The sequence below is a fragment of the Leptosomus discolor genome, chromosome 4 (genome assembly GCF_034619465.1).
Source record: "Leptosomus discolor isolate bLepDis1 chromosome 4, bLepDis1.hap2, whole genome shotgun sequence".
Lineage (NCBI taxonomy): Eukaryota > Metazoa > Chordata > Aves > Leptosomiformes > Leptosomidae > Leptosomus > Leptosomus discolor.
In genome coordinates, this window is record NC_141394.1 from 51,686,742 (window position 1) to 51,708,074 (window position 21,333).

Sequence of the window (21,333 nt, forward strand, 5' to 3'; positions counted from 1 at the left end):
GGAGCATATTTTGAGGCAAATCTCCCAGTCGTCCCTATTTATGATGTTTTGCCTCACATTACAGAGCAGGCTCAAGGAGCACCTCCCTTGGGGACAAAACTAAACAGCATCAGATGGAGCACACCTAATGCATCCAGCCCAGGGCACCCCACTAGCGCTAGTTCAAAGAAACAAATCCTCTGCAATGCATGTAATGTAGATCTGACTTCCTTAGCTATTTTCCTCCATAGTTTTACTCTTATTGGTTGACACTACTTACCAATGTAGACATAAGCATCACAGTCCAAGACCAGACTAAATAGACCACAAGATCATGTTGACAGTGGTGCAGCAACTGCTCCATGAAAATTTCTGTGAATAGCTGACAGTCTTGTCTTACTGGCATTTTTGAAAAAATGGACGAAGACTTGTCTAGCCATAAAATTTTATAGGAATGGAATCAAAACCTTTCTCTTGAGTTTTTCACAGTATTATCTGTTACAGACAAGTAAGAAGTAAAGATGTTTTAAAAATAAAGCTATTTGGAGTAAAGGAACTTAAAATTTCCATTTTAGAAAAATATGGGTAAATTTTGTCTTTCGGTTGTTTTTTCCTGGTTGTTTTTTTTCTCACAATCTTGTGCATTTTGGTGGTTTAATCTTCTTTGGTTTTCAAAAACAAATTGTTTAGGCCCAGCTCTTTCTTCAAACTCTTGTTTTAAGGTCAGTTTCCCAAATAACTGAGATGTACACAACTATCTGTCTTGTCTTTAACTTTTGAACCTGCTACTTGCTGCCAGTTTAGAAATATTTGGCTTGAAGAGAGTTGAAGGAGAGTGAAAGCTACTGGGAATGAGTATTCTGTAAGAGCTCAAATCCTTTTAGACATTGAGAATCTAAGTGTAAGAGACAACGCTATGAGAAATTTGACATAGTTATCCTTGCTGTTCGTGGAGTAACTTGCTATTTATTTTGAAACAGTGGACTAGACAAATATTATGCAGAAATTATAAATTTAATTCGTAATCGCCAACACCTTTTTCTTCAACATGTTAGATATTTCATTTCGTCTTATGGAGACATTACTTGCATTTTATTTTCCTTGTGGTTTTGGGGGCAGATTAATGTGGAAATCATCAAATCCTCCGGTTTTAATTTAAATGTTGAGGGATTTTGTGTTTTGTTGAGTTTTGGTTTGTATTGTTGTTTTTTTTTTTTTTAAAAAAAACTTTTCTAAGAAATATATAGCTCAGCATAAACTGAGATGTATGCAATGTGGTTGCACTGCTATGTAGTGTGACATCACAATCCTCTTAGTGTACATGTTGCAGATATGCCTTTGCTAATAGTTATTAAAAAGTAAGCGTATGCCCTGATCCACTAACAAAACCTCCATTAAGTGATTGCAGTGTCCCTATAGGATCCTGTCTTATTCCTGGATGTAAGCCACATTTGAACAACCTGCTGCAGCTATTGATGGCCTCCTCGTTTTCATCACAGCATCCTTCTAGTTACTATCTGGCAACTAAGAGGACTAGAATAAAAATGTTTTCAGATTTGCGTCATTGCTTTCTGTGCTTTTGGCTTAATACGTGCAAACTTGTGTTTTGAAATTGTTCTTAGCTGTCTTTATAACAGCTTATCTCAAACTGTGTTGTAGGGAGGTAGTGAGGTCTAGAGAACACACAGGTTTTGATGTCTGTCATTCTGAGGTTTCAGTATTAACAGAAAATTGAGATGAATAGGAGGTATTTCTGTAGTTGCAATTTTAATACTTGCTGGAATTAGGGGAAGGAGAGGGAGGCAGGAAAAAAAAGCCAGATATTTTTCTCCCAGCATCATCTAGCTCTGTGTTCTGTGGGTCAGGTGCTGCTCTTCATGCAGGAGAAGAGACTGGAGGAGGTCTTCCTCTGGAAAGTGTCATGAGTTCCTTGGAGGGGGTGAACAATTTTGTTCCCCCTACAGAAAGTTGCAGGAGGAGTTACCTTCACCATGCATCCATGGTGAGTCAGGCCATCTCATTTGGGACACAACAACAGGCAGACTTCTCAACCCCAGCCCAGATGCTGGAGTGGCCAAATGCATTCCTGTCTCTGGAACCTCATCTACAGCTCATTACACAGTGTGTACATTTGCCTGGTAAAACAAGGAAGTGCAGCTCTTTGAGTTTCGGCAGGTCCAGTCCTTACTCTATTCAAGTTTTTAGAAAGACCAATTAGGCAAAAAGTTGTTCATAAAAAAAGTTAAGTCTTCTCATTTTTTTATATTAGTAAGTGGGCAAAATAGACACTGAACTAAAATGTTAACAAGTATTATAAGTTTCAGACTTTTCTTCTCTCTCTCCAAGGGAGAAATAAAAACAGGCAAAGGGTTGGCAGAAATGTTGGATTTTCTTGAATTTGTAATTGGATATTCTGTACAAGGAGAAGGTAGTCATAAGAAAACATGACATAGGAATGGTGGTATTGTATAGCAAGACTATGTTAGACCAAAAGTACATCTGGCCTGATATTCTATGTCTCACAGTGGCCACCATCAGATTCCTAGTAGTGGTAAGTCATTAAAGAATGTAAGAAAAGGACCACCTCACAAGAAGGCTTTCCCTGGTAGTTCTTCCCTTTAGCACTCTAGTTTCCTCAAAAGCCTTCAGTTTAGCTCAGAAACTCAAGTCAGAGTTTGTTTAAGAACCCTTGATACATCTAATCACAAATGAACAAAATATTGTCCTCAGTGTGCTGCCTTCAGACAATGTGAATCACAAATTGGGACCTTCCTTAATTCATCAGAATTCTGAACAAAGTTACAGTAAGATTAAAGAGGAGCAACGTGCAATTTCATATATACTTTTTGTATGAACATTTACACTATGCTTCAATGCCTATCTTTGCACCTTGGAGGCTTTTTATGTCTGTAACATTAGTAAAGTTCTATACTCAAGTGGCTCTCTCCCACAAAATCTCATTTACCTTTATGGTTAGTATTTCCCATATATTTCTAAAATCTGCGCTCACAGAATTCCTGATAAAAATTTAAAACATACATCTACCCCTCACTTAGTTTTTCAGTAATTCTTTCTCAGCAGACAGGTCTCAGACCCCATTTTCTATCTGAAATCTAGACAATGTATTGTAGCATGTCACTCTTTCTCCATCTTTTGTAATTGGTATGTAATTGGTAACTAAATATGGTACTAACAGAAGTTTTATACACAGCTGGGAATGTCTAGTCTATAAATAAAAGCAGTTCTTGGAACCAAACCTGTGTTGATTTATATGGTCGTTAATTTGGAGTTTCTTTTTTTAGAAAACATACATAGTAATTTTTGGAATACTGCAAAAATATTAATTAAAAAAACAAATAAAAAAATATCAATGGGGATTTAAGTGGCATTTCCGAGGCCATTGTATGTGTCATCTGGAATTTCTATATTTATGTTTGCTGGAGTTTCATGTTAAAGCAAATTCTAAAACCAAACTCTTCTTCTGCCTCTCTTTATGTAAGTAAAAACTGTGCATTAAAAACTTCAGAAATCAGTGTTAGAAGGGAAGGCATGGTCTGTCGTCAGAGTCATATTTGAGAGTAGCTTAAGGAATAGAAAACACATGTATTGTAAAATATAAAATACTGTTCAGATCGATGTCTGAAATGTCTAAATTATTTTTGTTTGCTGCTGTTAGCAGACTGAGCTCACTGACTGGATTCTTTTATATTCTTATCTAGACTAAATTTTCCAAAAGCAAATCAAGTTGCAGGAGGATTTAAAGCTGTTTTCTCAGACCTCTCTAGGAAGCCATGGGCCATGGGGGCCAGGACAGGGCAAGATGACAAGGCTTTACTTAGGCTTGTGGGCAGGGCGTTGTGCCCACAGACAGTGTGGGGATGTGGACAGTTGGCGAACAATTTCTTTCCATAACTAAAACCCAGTCTGAGGCAATGCTCAACACTACATATATCTGAGGTAACATAACAGCAACCTTGGTCTTACCTCCAAAATTAACTTAGGTGTCTTTCAATTCCATGAACCAAGACTGTACTGATATATGTGGCCAAATTTCATCCACATCCAACATAACCCATCATTTCAAGTCTAAAGGCAGATTCTGGTCCATGACTTACTGTCAATATGCTCTTGGTATTAAAAGGATATTTAATTTGTTTATGAATTCTTTATAGCTATTGTATTTCTCAATTGGTCATTAAGTAATTATTTCTTTAACTAGTAGAGATTTTTAAGTTGTGGGTTTTTTTTTCTTTGAGTTAGCTAATAGACATGTCTAAATGCATTATGATGTGATGTGCATGCTGTCTGTGCATCTACTTTAGTTGCTGTCATATTACTATTTTTTTTATTTTTCTGAGAAACTTCCTTTTTAGCTAAAATATCTAAAAAGCATTTTACATAAACATTTTCTTCTCCAGGACTAAGGACCAGCACATTCTATTCATGTCTGAAAGCTTTCGAGAATGGGTGGATGTGGGACCTTTACACTCTTACCAATTTTCAGAGCCAGTATGGCTACTGACAAAACCACTAGAAACAGACCACTACTCCTTCTGATGTATAAAATCCTCATAGCATGTATAGTAATTCACAGATTCCAGTTTTATTCTATCAAACTCATATTAAATTTCAGTAACATTGATGTAGTTGAGTTTTTCGTATTGTGGTGTTTTGTTGAGGAGCTGCTGCCTTTGACTAATGAATAATGTATTTCATAAAACCAAGGAAGTTAAGAAAGCACACTTTTGTAATGCATATCTGTTCGAGAAGTGTGTCATCTTAGATTTTTTGCAAAGCTTTTTTTCATGCCTTTTTTGTTGGCATAAAGGATTAGACTGTCCACCTGATACTAGAAAAACAAAGTACTAATATGAGCTTGTAGTTCACAGAAATGAGAATTACTATCTCTTTGTCAAAGAAAATCTCTTATGTCCATAGATGGACAACTTTCTTTATAAATTCTAGGCTTAGCACTGTAGGTACACAATTGTTCTGAGATTCTTCTGTTTTCTACTGTTTTCTTCAAAGGAAAGAAAAATGCTAGCTTAGACTTTCTTACTTTATCTTATTAGGATTTATAAGTTGCAACTCATAAATGTAGTGTTTGGTACATGCTTCAGTATCCAAATGTATCTAAATATATCTAGCTGCTACAAATAACAGTTAATCCTATAAGAAATGAAATTTATAATTATTTGTGTACCCATATTACCTGTACTCTGAAGTTATAAGGCTATTCTTGTTTCCTACCTAAACAGAATGTCTCTGGTGCCCCCTTTTTTTTTTTTTTTAATTAAAATACCCCTTTTGCTTCTTTTGTTGAAACATTCCTGCTATGTAAAACTACAAATTATAGAAGGTTTTTTCTCTGCTAAAAAATTATATATTTTTTTTTTTCCCCTGGTCTTTCTCTAAAAACACAGGAATTTTCATCTTTGAGGCAGTAACTCCTAAATTCGATTCCATAAGGATAGCATTGCAAGCTATAAATACATTAAAGATATAAATGTATTTGGTCCAATTTAAATGTATTTCTGGAATGTAAATTTATCCTTTTGGAAGCCTGGATCTCTCACTGGATATACCTATGCAGTTCTCTCTGTATTCAAAACTCACAATTTTGAGCTGAATGAATCCTGTGTTTTGTACAGATTGATTGTTCAGTCATCATATATCTTGATTTATATTGCCATGTAAATGACCACTTATCAATTAATATATTTCTTCTAATGATTATGCAAACTTCTTTAAGGCAGCACAGTGCAACTAAGGTTAATGACACCAAGAAAGATGACACCAGGAAGGAATCTGTCTGAAGTAATCCAATAATTCCTATTGTTTGGGAAGTCTAAATTTATTTTGAGTAATCAGTGGTTTCTACAAGAAAACAGTGATAATTATATTTATGTCTCCCAAGTATTTTCTCAGTAAACAGGCAAACAGCCTTGCTTGGTTTGTTTTAAGAACAGAGTACCACTATAAGTATTTTTTTGATGACTCTGAAGATGAAACAAGTTACTAATGGAATAAAATGTGATACTGAAAGAGCAAATTTTTAGGGTGTTTTGCAAAAGAGAAAACAAAGGCAGAATTTGCATAAACTTTATAGATTCTGCCAAAATGTTAAACAGTATGTACATATCCAAATGCAAAACAAAAGGTCCTTGTCATTTTATGCTGTATAGTATACAAACTGACAATAACACCACATATTCAGCTAGATGTGCATCCTAAAATCATGAGCTTCAGTGGACTGAAAACTAATCTGGAAAGTAACAATGTTATTGAAGCCACAGATAAGTTAGTACAACACAGTTTTGGGTTTTTTTTAGTGGCATATGTAGCATAACTTTAATGAGTGAAAAGCGCTCCCTAGACATTCAGATAAAATATATGTTTCCCTAGGCATACATAGGATTGTATAATGTTCTCCATAGCAGCAGTACTGAAGTAATAGATATTTTAAGATTTTTCAGTTTGAAAGATGGAGTCCACTGGCCGTCCTCCACACAACCTAACCTGACTGGACATCCCTTGTGTTAAGATATAGACAGAAGTGATCTTAAGCTTAATTTGCATGGTTCTCAACTCTGTCCCTCAGTCTCTCAAGTGGTTTGGAATGGCTGCAGCATATAAAGTCAATAGATGGTTGTAGGTGGATCGTTATAAGCAGGAGAGTTGATGTACGTAATTTAAAACAATTTTTTATCACTCTTTGGTTTTAATTTTCTGTTTTTAAGCTCTGTTAAAAAATGGACTATAATGATGAGGTTGTCATAGTCTGCTGTTAATAACAATCTCCAAGCTATTTTTTCATTGTTAAATGTGTATTTAGTATCATCTAAATGCTCTATTGAGGTTTACAAATAACTTTTCACAGATAGGCATGCAGTGAATAATCTAGAAATGGTCTTTGTTATGCATTACAATTATAATCTAGTTTCTCAGTGCTTGGTATTTTTATTCAGTCATATGTGAAGCTGGAAACAGCTAGAAAAAAGTTTGGTATTTTCAGCAATTATTCATTGACAATTATGATAAGGGGTGCAATCATGACTAAAGATGATGGTCTATAAATTCTGAACTCTTTCTGGAAATAGCTGTGTGGTTTTAATAGCCTTTTAATGCATGTAGAAAACTGCATAAGATATGGTTAACATCATCAGAAGACAATACTACAAATACAGGCAGCAAAGGAATTTTATGCCTTTATACTGAGTAAGAAAAACAAAACTAGCAACAGTTGAATATATTTTGGTTTTACTTTTTTGTTCATAATCCATTCTTTTGCAAATAGTCTAAGGTTGATGAAGAGTTCAGTTTTCTTATCCATTCCCTTTAGACCTAGTCATGGTAATAATTTTACTGATGTAGGGTTTTGTCTCCTGGAACTGAATAGCACTGCTGAAATACACCTGTCTGAACTGGATTTGACCTAATAGTTCATAAGACATTCCGCTGAACATTTCCTGTACTTGTTAAATTCTTTTGGTACTCAGGTAATTTTTTTAGATTAATTCCTAGGAAGAATTCCACTGCTATAGTTTCTTATGGCAAGCACTCCTACAAGTTGGGCAGGGGACTCTGTGTTTCTCCATTCATCCACTGCAAACTTAGATGTTATTACAATGAGAGGGAATTATAAGCTCCTGGATACTGTTGAGTGTTCTTATGTGTCCAACCACAGAAAAAGGGTTTAGAAGCAGATCACCACCACAGAAAAAGGGTTTAGGAGCAGATCACCAGCTTTTGTGTTCTTAGATTCCTATTCAATAGATAGAAAAAAAAAAAAAAACCAGTAAATATAAATACAGAAACATCACAATAACTACAAATTAGGTTCCACATTAACATAAAGAAAAACTTTTTCACTGTGAGGGTGACAGAGCACAGGAACAGGCTGCCCAGAGAGCTTGTGGAGTCTCCTTCTCTGAGACATTCAAAACCCACCTGGATGTGTTCCTCTGTGATCTACTCTAGGTGGTCCTGCTCTGGCAGGGGGTTTGGACTAGATGATCTTTCGAGGTCCTTACCAAACCCTAAGATTCCGTGATCAGTGGATGATGAGAGGAAACAGCCTCAAGTTGTGCAAGGGGAGTTTTAGACTGGATATCAGGAAAGAATTCTTCACTGAAAGTGTTGTCAAACGTTGGAACAGACTGTCCAGGGAAGTGGTTGAGTCACCAACCCTGAAGGTATCTAAAAGGCACGTAGGTGCTTAGGGACATGGTTTATTTGTTGACTTGGAAGTGTTAGGTTTATGGTTGGACTCAACGATCTTAAAGGTCTTTTCCAACCTAAATGGTTCTATGATTCTAGGTCTAAAAGGTCTTGTGTAAGTTATGCTGAACTGATACAGCCATTGAGAGACTGTGTTGTTCCACTGGTCTGAAAGCGATTAGGAAGGATGGATCCAAATAGTTTGCAAAAGTCTGGAACAAATGGACCACACCCCCAACTACTGTAAACTGAAGTATCTCCCTGGAGTTTAGTGCAGCTATTTTGATCCTATCACAAGAAAAATAACAGCGACAAAACGTGACTTTTCGAGTAAATGTATTTCAATGTCCTTCCATGAACACTCATATAAATGATGTTTAAGGAAAGAATTGTCTTCACTGAGAGCTGAAGACTGTTGAAGAACCTGACTGCATATTGTCTACTCATACTCAATATTTAATGGCACTGTTCTTAATATTTACCATATGTAAGCATATGTCCTGCTTTATTAGAGCCTTTCAGCTGTATAGAAATAAAATATACCACCTGCACCCATGCAATGATTTTTAACTCATTTTGTAACCACAATACTTTTATACAGTACTTGAAAACAGAGGGTAGATACTTATGTCTTCATGCTTTACTTTTGCTTGAAATGTGTGGTCTTTAAAACAAAAATTGTCCTCACAGGAGCATGGTTTAAGAGTTAATAATTGCTTGAAAGACCTCCCCGGAACAGAAGACACAGAGTCTTCACAACAGGAAATGCAAGATATACTACAGCAATACACAGCTTTCTAAGTTTCTCGCCAAGTTATGACAGATACGCTGATCGATTACTAAAAGGTAGAAACAAGGCCAAAATCCGGATAGTATATTCCAGTGAGACTGGAAACATTTATTCTTTGATTAGCTCTTGAAACTGCAATTTAACTTCAGTTTACATCATTGTGTAACAGTATCAACCAAATAGCTTTGCAACGTCTTGCTGAACTTTAGTGTTACTTATCTAACTGTAGATTGTGACAGTTTTTATTTCCAGGGGACGGCAGTAGTTGTACTCCTACAGGTTTTGTCACCAGTTTGCCAACACAAGAAAAAGTGAGTTCATCAACCAGCTTGTCCACTAACAGGTACACTTGAGAGGTAATTTGAGGAAAGTTTAATTGCCCTTAGGGCATTTAATTGAAACCATCTTTGGTGTTTCTGAAATCTTCCCCCTACTCAAATAGAGTAGTCTGGAAGGATTTCATATGAAAGAAAGATTTTCAAAATACTAACAGAGAAATTCCCACCAATATTTGAAGCTTGTAAAGGAGTAGGATTTGTTTGCAGCAATGGCTAACAATCCGTGTCAGGGAAAATATAAGCAACTCTGACAAACACACTTTAAATGGCCTAATATATTATAAACAAAATCCTTATTTTGATCATTCAAACCTGAATTTGAATGATCAAAAAATCTTAAAAACGAAATAGAACAAACAGGACTAAAAATAGTAATCTGCATGAGGATTATCATCTACACATTTTGGAAGTAACTTCATTCTTTTAATCAGTTAATCCTCATTTTTAATATTATTTTGGTTCTTGCGCTTGCCTCGGAAGCAGCTTCAGATTTCAGAGTTTATCTTCTGTAGAAAAATTAGGATCTTTGAATAAAAACTGAAATGGCCTTAACTTTCTTCTTTCCTTTTGATGGCTTAATGATAATCTTTGTTAACATGTCACTGAGAACAGGAAAGTATAAAAGCATGTGCAAGACTAAAGGCATTTAGCAAAGATCTAAATGTTTCTGTCTAAATTACTGAGAATTTTAGGTTCTTTGACAATTAGAATTCAATATTCCAAATTGCAGAAGTGTAATTAGCAAATCCCAAATGAATGGTTTATTTAGAATTGGTTTTATTTAAGAATGATGCTTTATTTCTCATTGTAATACACGCAGATATTGTCACTTCTTGTAGTGAGCTGAAGTCCTGAAAAGTGTCTCTCTAAAGGCTGATGAGGACATTTGTCAAGTAGTTCCAATTATATCCAGTTCATAAAGTCTTGGCAGTGAGGAGTTTTGCGTGTAGATGTAGCCTTAACGTATTCAAATGGTTGCCGTTTTGCTGAAATAATCATCTGTAAATTTCGAACTGGGAAATTTTAAAGAGCCTTTTTTAGACTTCTTCATGCAATGCATTTATACTGAGGTCTAGTTCACTGGGACCTAGCAAGGATATGAGAGACATGATTATATCCCTGAACAGAACAAGTATATGCCATCTGGGTTTCTCTCATACCTGGCCACTGCCCTCAGCCACTCTGCTATGCCAGTCTGTGTATGACTAATGAATGCTTCCCTTTCCCTTTCTTTCCGTTCCTCCTTCTTTTGTTTTATTCATAATGATTTCATCAAATCCAAAACTTCATGAAATGTCTTGGTATGAACTAAATAATGTATTTGATACAGTATGAAATGCAAAAGTATGAAATACTTCATGAAATCAGGTAATTCTACTGTGAAGCAAAAGCAAATACTGAAACTTTCAAAATGGTTAAAAAAATAGAGCTGTCTGCCTATGTCTTGCTGTACTTTCAGCAGTTTCCAGGTCTATTTAAACAAAATAAATTTTTTTCGTATACTTCAGTCATTGGGGGAAATATCTCAGGTTTAACTATAATCTTTAGGAAAAAAAGGAAGATGTCAGCAAAAACTTTCATATTTTTTTATGAGGCATATGACAACTTCTATTGCTTAAAACAAATGAGAGTGAAACTTAAGGTGCTCTTCTTTTTTTGGTTTTGTTTTTGATTTTGTTGGTTGGTTTTTGTTTTTATACACCTTACTTTCTCAGAAGGATTGCTTTTTAAGCATGAAAACTGATTAGATCAGTCCACAAACCCTGATGATTCCATTTCACAGAAGAAGTTTGAATTTTGCATGCAATAAACCATAGCTATATTATGTGTTAATGATTTTCTTTAAACCAGCTGTATGATTCAGATAAATTCTCATTGATTTGTGTAGGGAGTTGACTGAGCAAAAACTGACTTATGCAAGAGCCCTACCACCACTGTGGTTCTAGATCTAGAAAGAGCAGTCATATTTTCAGACAAATAGAGAGCAGCTGAAAATATCAATATTTGCATTATACTAATATATGTGAACAGCTACAACAGAAATTGCTTGAATATTTTGAATTTTTCTTGGTTTTTGAGTTGTTTTGGCAGTTCATTTTACATAGATCATGTAAATAACATATTATTAGTCTCTCCATAATGCATCATGGAGTGTATTCAGCTATACTAGTATGACAAAAAAATATTTTATAATTGTGGATAGATAACATTATGTTATTTTTTCTACATTATTCTTATTTTATAAATAAAATATAGTTATAATAATAATAAAATATTATAATTCTTCATCTAACATTACCTAAACAGAAATTAGAGTTGTCTGAATACCTGATTTGTATGCCTAGCTTTGAGTCATATGGTTTTCTGAGCTACACAGGTACCAACAAAAAAGATTATGTTTGTGTTTGATTTAAGCTCAGAAATAGCAAGGAGCTAAATATTCACATTTTAGTATAGTCAGTCTGACTGCAATAGAAACACATTTTATCACTACATGCAAAGTACAGCGGTGCTATTAATTTATCTCATTAGTGAATTACCTTGTTTCTCATTACTTCTCCATTCCTCTATTCACTTTTTTCAGTTCTATTGATTGTCCAATACCGAACAGAATTACTGAGATTTTCAGACTTAAATGTTTTGATTCCGTGTGTTCTTTTCTTTTTTTTCACCATAAAATACTGCTAAATGCTTTTGTAATTGTTAGCATTATAAAGTTTTCTTAAAGCAGCTTAGAACAAATGTTCAAACTCTGGTTATTCTCCTTTCTGTAGATGTGATAGCAGACAGTCTGTCCCCAGTTTTCTTAGATAGCCAGGAAATGGACAGACATTGTCTACAATGTCCTTCATTTCTCTTTTTTAGCTACTCATCAAGCATTAGAATATATGAAAGCAAGTTGTCTTTGTGAAACTGTTTCACAGAGCAGACCGTGTCCTAATAATTTTTTTTTAACTTTTAAATATGTTTTCATTTACACACTTTTTAATTTGCCTTATTCCTGTGACCAGCTTCTGCAAAAAAACCCTCTATGTTATTGAAATTAAAGCTTCCTGATGGGACATTAAGTGAAGTCTAGCTGAAGGAAAGTAATTAGAAATAAAAAAAAATAATTAAAATTCTGTCTTGAAATAGCAGTTTCTGTTTTTCGGAACAGTTTGTTTCAATTTTTCATCACATTTTTAATATTATAAAAACCAATATTCTCAATAAATTGTAACTGTAAGAAAACTAGCGGCTTTTTGTTTTATTTTCATTGCCATAAAAGTAAGTTTCAAAATTGTGCAATTTATACAGTTGCATAACTGCAAATAAAATGTGTCCTTTTGCAGCATGTAATTTATTCAATGAATTCCAAACTGGAAAACTTTCAGGAAAATAGTATAAATAGCACTTTACAGTAAAGTAAAATTTATGCATTCAGGTTTCAGGCTAGCCAAATATATGTAAAAATAATTCTGAAAAATTATTTACCTCTGGGGCTGCACTTCTGACTGTTCAGAGTTTGCCACCACATATGTCGTTTCCTTTTATGGGCTTCAAAGACCTCCGTCTTTGAAGATGCAGAGGTTAGGCTGGTAAGACATTCCACTTAAGGTTGTCTATCTCCACTGTCCATGTACACGAAAGCTACTGGGAAAAATTTCAAACCCACTTCCATTTGGGCCTGCATAATTTTGCAACTAACTTTTAAAGATAATACTGTAATTTTAAGGCTGAAAAATACGTATATAAAATTACATGTATGACAATGAAGACCATATTCAGCAAATTTAGCAGACTTTAGCACAAAGTTCCACATGCCAAGGAACTAAAGCTTGACAAATTAGCTCCAGATATGGCCATTATTAGTGGGAACTGGAGACAGCCCTACAGGGCTGGCTTTTCTTTCACTAAAGAAATGCCCTCAAGAAGACTTGAGCTAACAAATTTATCATATAAACAGTTAAAAAAGGCAGTTGTTGGTGGCTGGTAGAGAGCTCATATATGAGCAGTTAGTAATTATGAAGGTTTCCTATCTCCTTTCAGAATAAATATGCTGTCCCAGCTCTGGCAGGCCTGCTGAATGGCGCCTTGCTGGTCACTAAATGTCCAGACATTATTTTGTATAGTTTAGCATATGTGGTGTCTTACCTCTGCATCTCTGTAGCTTCTTCTGAAGGCCAGCCAAAGGCCAAAGATTCCAATCAATAACCTGATCAGTAATAGTAAAATCATCTACTCAGAGCAATAATTAATAAAGAGGGCTTACACTGGTTGAAGGGGTCATCAGAGGGTATGACTGACCCACCTGGGAAGATGATTAAACTTAGTAATAACCCTTCTCTCTTTCTCTAAAGAAAAGGAAAAAAAGAATTGGCTTTGCCCTGTAGTTTGGAAATCATACTTGGTCATTACCATTATGATTCACATTGAATTAAATTAAATAAAATTTGAGTAAGCTATTTCACCTAAATACGATACCAGTGACCAATGATGTTTTTTGCATGTGTTTACTAGTAGAATTTGTTATAGGAATAGCTAATATTTATTATTAATATGTACGCTAATTAAAGCCGTACTAGTCATTTCCATTAGCTTACCCTCAAACTTCTACAGAGCTGTCCGTCTGGTTTTAATCAAAACCAAATGGTAATCCAAGTTCTCAGGCTGGAACAGCTAAGAGGAAGTCATTCAGAGGAGGCAGAAGAAAACAGAAAAGATAAACAGATGATATTCACTAAATTTGTATAGAGCAAAGGATGTAGATGCTGTGAGTTACTCTGGAGACGTGATTCAGGCACCCTGTCAAACTGGAACGAAGTAGTTACAAGTGTTTTATGTCAGCAAAATACTAATATGATCAAGATGGAGTCTGTCCTTTTGCTTTTGCAGAGCTGGATTTGTGTGACTCTGGAGGATTCTCAGAAGAGGTAAAGCAACATATACCACTGCCTGCAATATGACTGTGTTTAAACTATAGCATTCTTTTTCTCAGATCCAGCTTATTCTCTGGAGTAGCAATACAATTTTAGCATATGCGTGTAAACAATATCTATTTAACTCTGTATATTTGTTTGTCAGAATAGCAGTAGACCCGTTGTCAATGCAATGTATTAATTTAGGTTAGACCATGTTGTTCTCTGCCTGTTTCTCACTACCTAGTGCCAAAGACCAGGCATTTCAGAGTTCTCCTGTTGTTCTGGATAACTGTTATCTTTGCACGATCATTAGAACGACATAAAATCTTTTTCCAAAGAAAAAAAAAAAGTAGGGAGAGGTTTGAAAACACTTTTACGTTATGTAACTGTAGCAGACATCTTCCCATTTGACAGAAACTGTCCGGCAGTGTATTAAGCTGAATGTCTTGAAATGATCGGTCTTGTCCTCTTTTTTTCTTTCCCCCCATCTCTGCACGCTCTCTCCCTTTCCCTCTCCCTGGCGCAGGCAGGCAGGCAGGCTTGCTGTCTCTCTCTCCCTCTCCCTCTCTCTCAAAGGCAGGAAATACTTTTCAGGCAATCTGGGCCTGGTTGTTGAGGCCCCTTTCACAAAACATCAGTCTGAATTTAGTAGACAGAAGTCACTGGGAAAAGCTTGACAGGCTCGTGCTTAGTTAAGGCTCCCTCCAGCTGCAGAGGGTGTTTTTGTTAGAATCACACATTGAGCAAAACTGCTTAGAATAGAGCAATGATCTCAGTAGCGAAATCTGAACTTTTATGCTAGCAGGAGCTAACTGGGACTGTGCTTTTTTGTTTGGTTGTTTTTTTGCTCCTTCTTTTTGGTTTTCTTTTGTTTTTTTTTTTCTTTTACTTGACCAAAGATTTCAGGGAGGTCATGTCTGAACTCCAGATTCTCTTCGTCTAGGTAAGGCTGTGTTGGAATCTTTCTGTACTTCAAACTATACAAACATTAAAAAAAATTAAAAAAGGAAAGAAAAGAAAAATCAGAAAAGAAACAAGAAGTACCCAGCACTGGAGCTTTCTGCATTCAGGATCTCAGCACTGAAACTGGAGGTAAAAAAAATTACAATAAAAAATTACAATGATTAAAAATGTACATATAGATGTAGACTGTGACAATTCTGTTTATCAAAATGTGCCAGAACTATAAAAAAATTTTCTTATGCATTTTTCTTCATCTTTTAAATATATGCTTCATATGGTGAACTTTGTTTATTTGCATTCATATATAAATAGAGCTGCATGGTCTTGCTTATTTTTTGATGTACATTAAATAGGAAAGCTGTATGTGTGAATGATTTCTTTTTTTCACCTCATTTGCCAACAGGGAGGGCATTTAGGGCTATGGTCTTTTTCTCTTCCCCCACTTTCCCTTCCCTTCCCTCTCCTCCAACAGTAATGATGACAAGTAGTGTTTTAGGTAGATATACCAGTTATACCTCTGCTGGGCTTGGTCTCCAGCCTCTTCTCAGTTGTAGGTGAAATTTGTGGTGTAACTGACAATACAGTGTTAAATGTGTACACTTTAAATCTGAAATTCCAAGGTTTATTTCTTGGCATTAGCTAAATTAGGTTATTTTTAGTAACCTATGATTAGATACACAGTTTGGAGTGTGCTGTGCTAGCATTTAGAAGAGGGAAAGCAAGATTCAGTAAATGTCAGCTGACTAAAATTTTCTGTGAAGACGAATGAATTTGCCCAGTCTTTTTCTTAACCTAGTAAACATTTAACTATTAAAAATAACAAGAATCTGCTGCTAAGGACTTTGGGGGAAGTTTTGTATATTACCTTTAACTGATGCATGAATGGAGCTACTTCTATTTGATGTAAAGGAGGGATTTAATTATTAAATTGTTACAAATATTAGAAGCATTTTTCATGGCAATCTGTATAGTATCCTTTGTCTTCCTGAAAATCTGAAAGGACAGTTGTTGTTTATAAGTAATATGAGAGGTTCCTTCTTTCTTATGTACATCATTAAGGCTCCATATAGTTATTGACCAGACTGCTAAACAGGAGTCATCTCTTCACATATTTCAAGAATCATTTAAATGTGTTTTTTACTGAATATTTTTTTCAAAATGATTGGTGAGTAATGAAAAGGCTTTGTGGTTTGAAAGGACGTGAAGGACCAGTAAATACTACAGAATGGGGTCAAATATCTCCTCTGCAACAGCTTGAGAATTGTACACTTTACTGCCATTTGGGTGGATGAAAGTTGTTCACGGTGGTCAGAAGTGGCTCTGGGTTCTGAAGGGCATGGGTCTGGGACATGGAACAGCTGGTAGGCAGCTGAGTATTTCCTGAGGTGAATTTTAAAGTCACAGTCACTCATTTGCTTACAGACAAGCCTTCTCCAGTTTGGTGCCCTGAGCTGGGAGAGCTGTGGTAAATAGGTGGTGGGACTGAGAAATTGAGAGGAATCTGAATGGCTGAGTATCTGCGTCACTCCCACCAAATTTGTGCTGGAGCTTTGATGTCTCAAGGGATTTAACATTACTGGCTTTTACTGCTCTATAGTCCCATACTTGCTCCTACAAGTCTGCATGTACATACTTAGTATTAGTGAGTACTGTAGTCAAACAGAAGAGAAAATACCAAACAATAGAAATAATTATTCCATATCAAGGGGTGCCTTCTTCTGCAGCACTGTCTTCTGGATTTTAAAGGATACAATGACCTCATCTGACCTTACTTGCAGATGAAAACACTTGACACTTGAGACAGTTGAACTATAAGGTAGACAACAGAATGGAACCTAGAAAGTATTTTCTCATTTAACTCTAAAATTTCTTATAGTCTATAAGAAATTTTAAACACAGCTGCCCAACTTTTTGATTTAGAAGGTTTATTTAAAAGTCCTGAAGACAAATCACTGTTCAACTCCTGGTTCTACTTAGTCTAACATCTCTGTTATGCTATCTTGGTTTTGGTTTTTAAAATACTGTTGGGCAAGAAAAAGAATTCACAGAAAGTTTACTGCCTAAAAAACCCCTGAAAATTATTTTATAGATATATAGCAATAACGAACATGGAAAATGAGCATCTAAAGTTTCTGACCTTGCTTTGTTCCATCAGAAATGTTAATGTTCTTAATTTGAAGCAAGAAAATAGCCAAAGTATCTATATCGGATGACTCCTTTGAACAATTAAGCACATGAATTAATGTCTGCAGCCTTGAGAAAAATTAATGCAAATGGTGACATTCATGTAACAGAAATTATTCAAATAGCTTTCCTTCAGCATAAATTTATGTGCCTGAAACTTATTTTCTTTTGAACCTTGTACCGGTTGACCTCCATGTTAAATTCCACAATCAGAGCAATTGAACAAAAAAAGTTTGTATATTTGGGCCTAATTCATTAAGAACTTTGTAACACAAAGCAAAATTTATAGTAATTCTTTTAAATAGATGAGATTAAAATCAAATTTTAAATTATTCTTTAGGTAGCGGAACCATAGAAGGATGCCCATTTGAGACTTTTTCATTAGCCTTAAAAGTTAATTAATTTTTATTTTTTGTCAGAAATGTTAAGCTGAATTTTATATTATATTTTTCTGTTGTTATTAACATTAATTTTGTTGCTGAAATGTATCTACTTTGATATAATCTTCCCTGAGGGGGGCAGTAGCAGAAGAAGGAAGAGTGCTTGCGAACAGTTTTCTCTTTTCTCAGAAAAAAAGATATATTTCAGAATATTCTCCTTTTTCCTTTTAGTCATCCAGCTCCATTTTCTGTTATTTGTTTGTCTTGAGAAAAAATTAGGTGTTATCTTAGTGGTCTGTTCTTTTTACAAAAGAGAAAGAAAAAAGACAAAAATGAAGTAACATAGTGGTAAGAGCCATTGAAATAGCATATCCAGAAGGGCTAGACTTTCATTTCCTTCCTAATAGGAAAGAGCCTCTGGAGGTCTCTGGTTCAACCCCTCACTCAAAGTGAGGTCAACTAGAGCAGGTTGCTCAGGGCCTCATCCACATGGGATTTACATATCTCCAAAAATCGTTGTCAGTGTGAATACTTGGTAAGGACTTTAAGCTTGGCTGTATATAAAGGCGTGTTTTCTATATGCATATGTGTATATATATGTGTATGTACATGTATACATATGTATGTGTGTGTGTGTGTATATATATATATATAAAAAAAAATTGTACCCCAAATCAAATTTATATAGAATTTTTGTATGCAAATCCTATGTATGGTAGGATTCTGAATATTATTTTTATGGAAATAATTACTGATGTTGAATTTAAATTTCAATAAATTTTGGGGCTGCTGACCGCAGCCCATGTTTTACCATTGATATTTGTTGATGCTTTTAGAAACTACTTATTTTAAGAACAGTCTGTTGGTAGAGAATTTCAAATCCACTATTACCATAATTGCTTGTTTCTCTTGAATGAGGAAAATCAGTTGTGTTGAAATTAGTGATGCCTAGAGTTTTATCTCTTGCATATTGTACATCAATCATTGAACACAGACACAGAGGTTTGCTTTAGGCCTTATGTATCTACACTAAAACCAATTTAATGTACACTAGCAATGTACTCTACTTCTAGCCTTCTCTTCCCTCTAGGCTCTTCTTTTTCTTACTCTGATTCACAATATTTCCTGTCAGTTATTTTATTATACCTTGTGTCCAAATCCAGTAGGTTTATTCTAAATGCATTGAACTTTAGGAAAGTCTGTAAACAGCTTGTGTTACCTCTGAATTTCTAGCGGATCTCCCACCCTCTAACTCACTCTTTATCAGCTCTGGGCTTTCCAGGCTCGATAGGTCTTATCAGCAGGAGTTTTGTACAGTCTGTTGCGCTAGATCTCAACCATGACAAATACTCTTCAATGCTAGAATAAATAAATGTTCCAACTTGAACATCACTGTACTTGTGGAAAGTTTGTCTTATAATCCAAAATTTCACTTTGGATAAAGGGGAGTCAGGAGGGAGAAGGATTGTTGCAAAGTGTTGTACTGCTAAGATAAAATGGAAGTGGCAAGATGAACCAGTGCAAAATTTGCCTAGGCAAAGCAGTTGGAGTTACATTATTACAGCTGTACAGCTGCAACTTATCAAAGAGTATCCAACAACATTAATTTTGTATTATTAGCAACTTTGCTAAGACTATCACAAAATATGAGCCTCTCTTGTGAATTTTCTCATGCAAGTCAAAGGCATGTAACGAGCAAGGAAGATTTGCTTTGGATTCACTGGCTTAGCCTGGAACTTTAACCCTCTACTTCTCAGCAGTCCTAAGAAGCTCACTGCACTGGAAGTTGTGCTGTTAAGATTCATTACACACTTTTTTGTCTACAGCTAAATGGCAGATAACCCTGGAGGCAGTTCTGTTTAATAACTTTATCGATGATCTGGACAAGGGGATCGAATGCACCCTCAGTAGGTTTGCAGACAACACCAAATTGGGTGTAAGTGTTGATCTGCTTGAGGGCAGAAAGGCCCTACAGAGGGATCTGGACAGGCTAGGTCGATGGGTCAAGGCCAATTCTATAAGGCCAAGTGCCAGGCCCTGCTCTTTGGTCACAACAACCCTGTGCGACACCACAGGGGAAGCATGGCTGGAATGCTGCCCGCCGGAAAAGAACCTGGGAGGGTTAGTTGTCAGCCGGCTGAACATGAGCCTACAGTGTGCCCAGGTGGCCATGAAGGCCAACAGCATCCTGGCCTGTATCAGAAACAGGTTGGCCAGCAGGAGTAGGGAAGGGATCATGCCCCTCTACTCAGCACTGGTGAAGCCACATCTTGAATGCTGTGTGCAGTTTTGGGCCCCTCACTACAGGAAAGACATTGAGATGCTGGAGCGTGTCCAGAGAAGGGCAACGAAGATGGTGAAGGGTCTAGAGAACAGGTCTTATGAGGAGCGGCTGCGGGAACTGGGGCTGTTTAGCCTGGAGAAAAGGGGGCTGAGGGGAGATCTTATTGCTCTCTACAACTACCTGAAAGGAGGTTGTAGCAAGGTGGAGGTCAGTGTCTTCTCTCAAGTAACAAGCGATAGGACAAGAAGAAACGGCCTCAAGTTGTGTCAGTGGAGGTTTAGACTGGATATTAGGAAAAAGTTCTTTACTGAAAGGGTTGCCAAGCGTTGGAACAGGCTGCCCAGGGAAGTGGTTGAGTCACCATCCCGGGAGGTATTTAAAAGATATGTAGATGTGCTTAGGGATGTGGTTTAGTGGTGGTGGACTTGGCAGTGCTAGGTTAACTGTTGGACCTGATGATCTTAGGGATCTTTTCCAACCTAAACAATTCTACAATTCTGTGATTCTGCTTGAACTGTTTGTCTTCAGATAATGTTGTTTTATCAGAGAGAGGTGGCAGCTCTCAATAGTAATGCACTAAAATAAAAAGTTTCTGCTGAAAGGATGTTCTCAAAGCTTTGTACCTCCACAGCAGAAGCTGGAGGATTTCATGTGCAGAGACAAATCTACATTTTATTTCCATTAAACACCTATATGCGGGAGATGTCAGTGCCGCCTTGGCATCTTCAAAACCTTGAGTCACTGTCAACTTAAGTAGGTATATAGCTAAAGATTTTTAAAAAGTTTTGCATGTCGTGTGATAGTTGTTAGCTGGTAAAGGAAATAGACCTGAATTAGTTTTCAAATCAAGGGAAGGCATCTCCATGAGCTCAGGTCATCTGTTTTATTTTTCCTTTATGCATGCACTCAGAAAGACTAATTTCCGGAGCTGGGTATGTCTTTCCAGGCAGGCTACAGATGCTGAATAAGGGAGTTTCATCATAAAATTGGGAGACCAGCTGATGAGTTTGGAATTGTGGTGTCTCTGGACAACACTGTGAAGAAGGTCTATTGACTATTACTGTAACAGTCATATTCACATTGTTACTATTACAGAGGCAGAGAGAAAGGGGATAAAGAGGTAAGATACAAACACTGTATACAAGTCCTTTGAAAGATAAACTTCCTGAATTCTGAAATAAGAATATTATAATGAAAAATGGTCAATTGCAAACTTTTGTTCTGATGCAGAATTTCCACCCCCTCCCCCTGACCCCCACTCCGAAGTTTCATCAACCTGGGAAATAAAAATTCT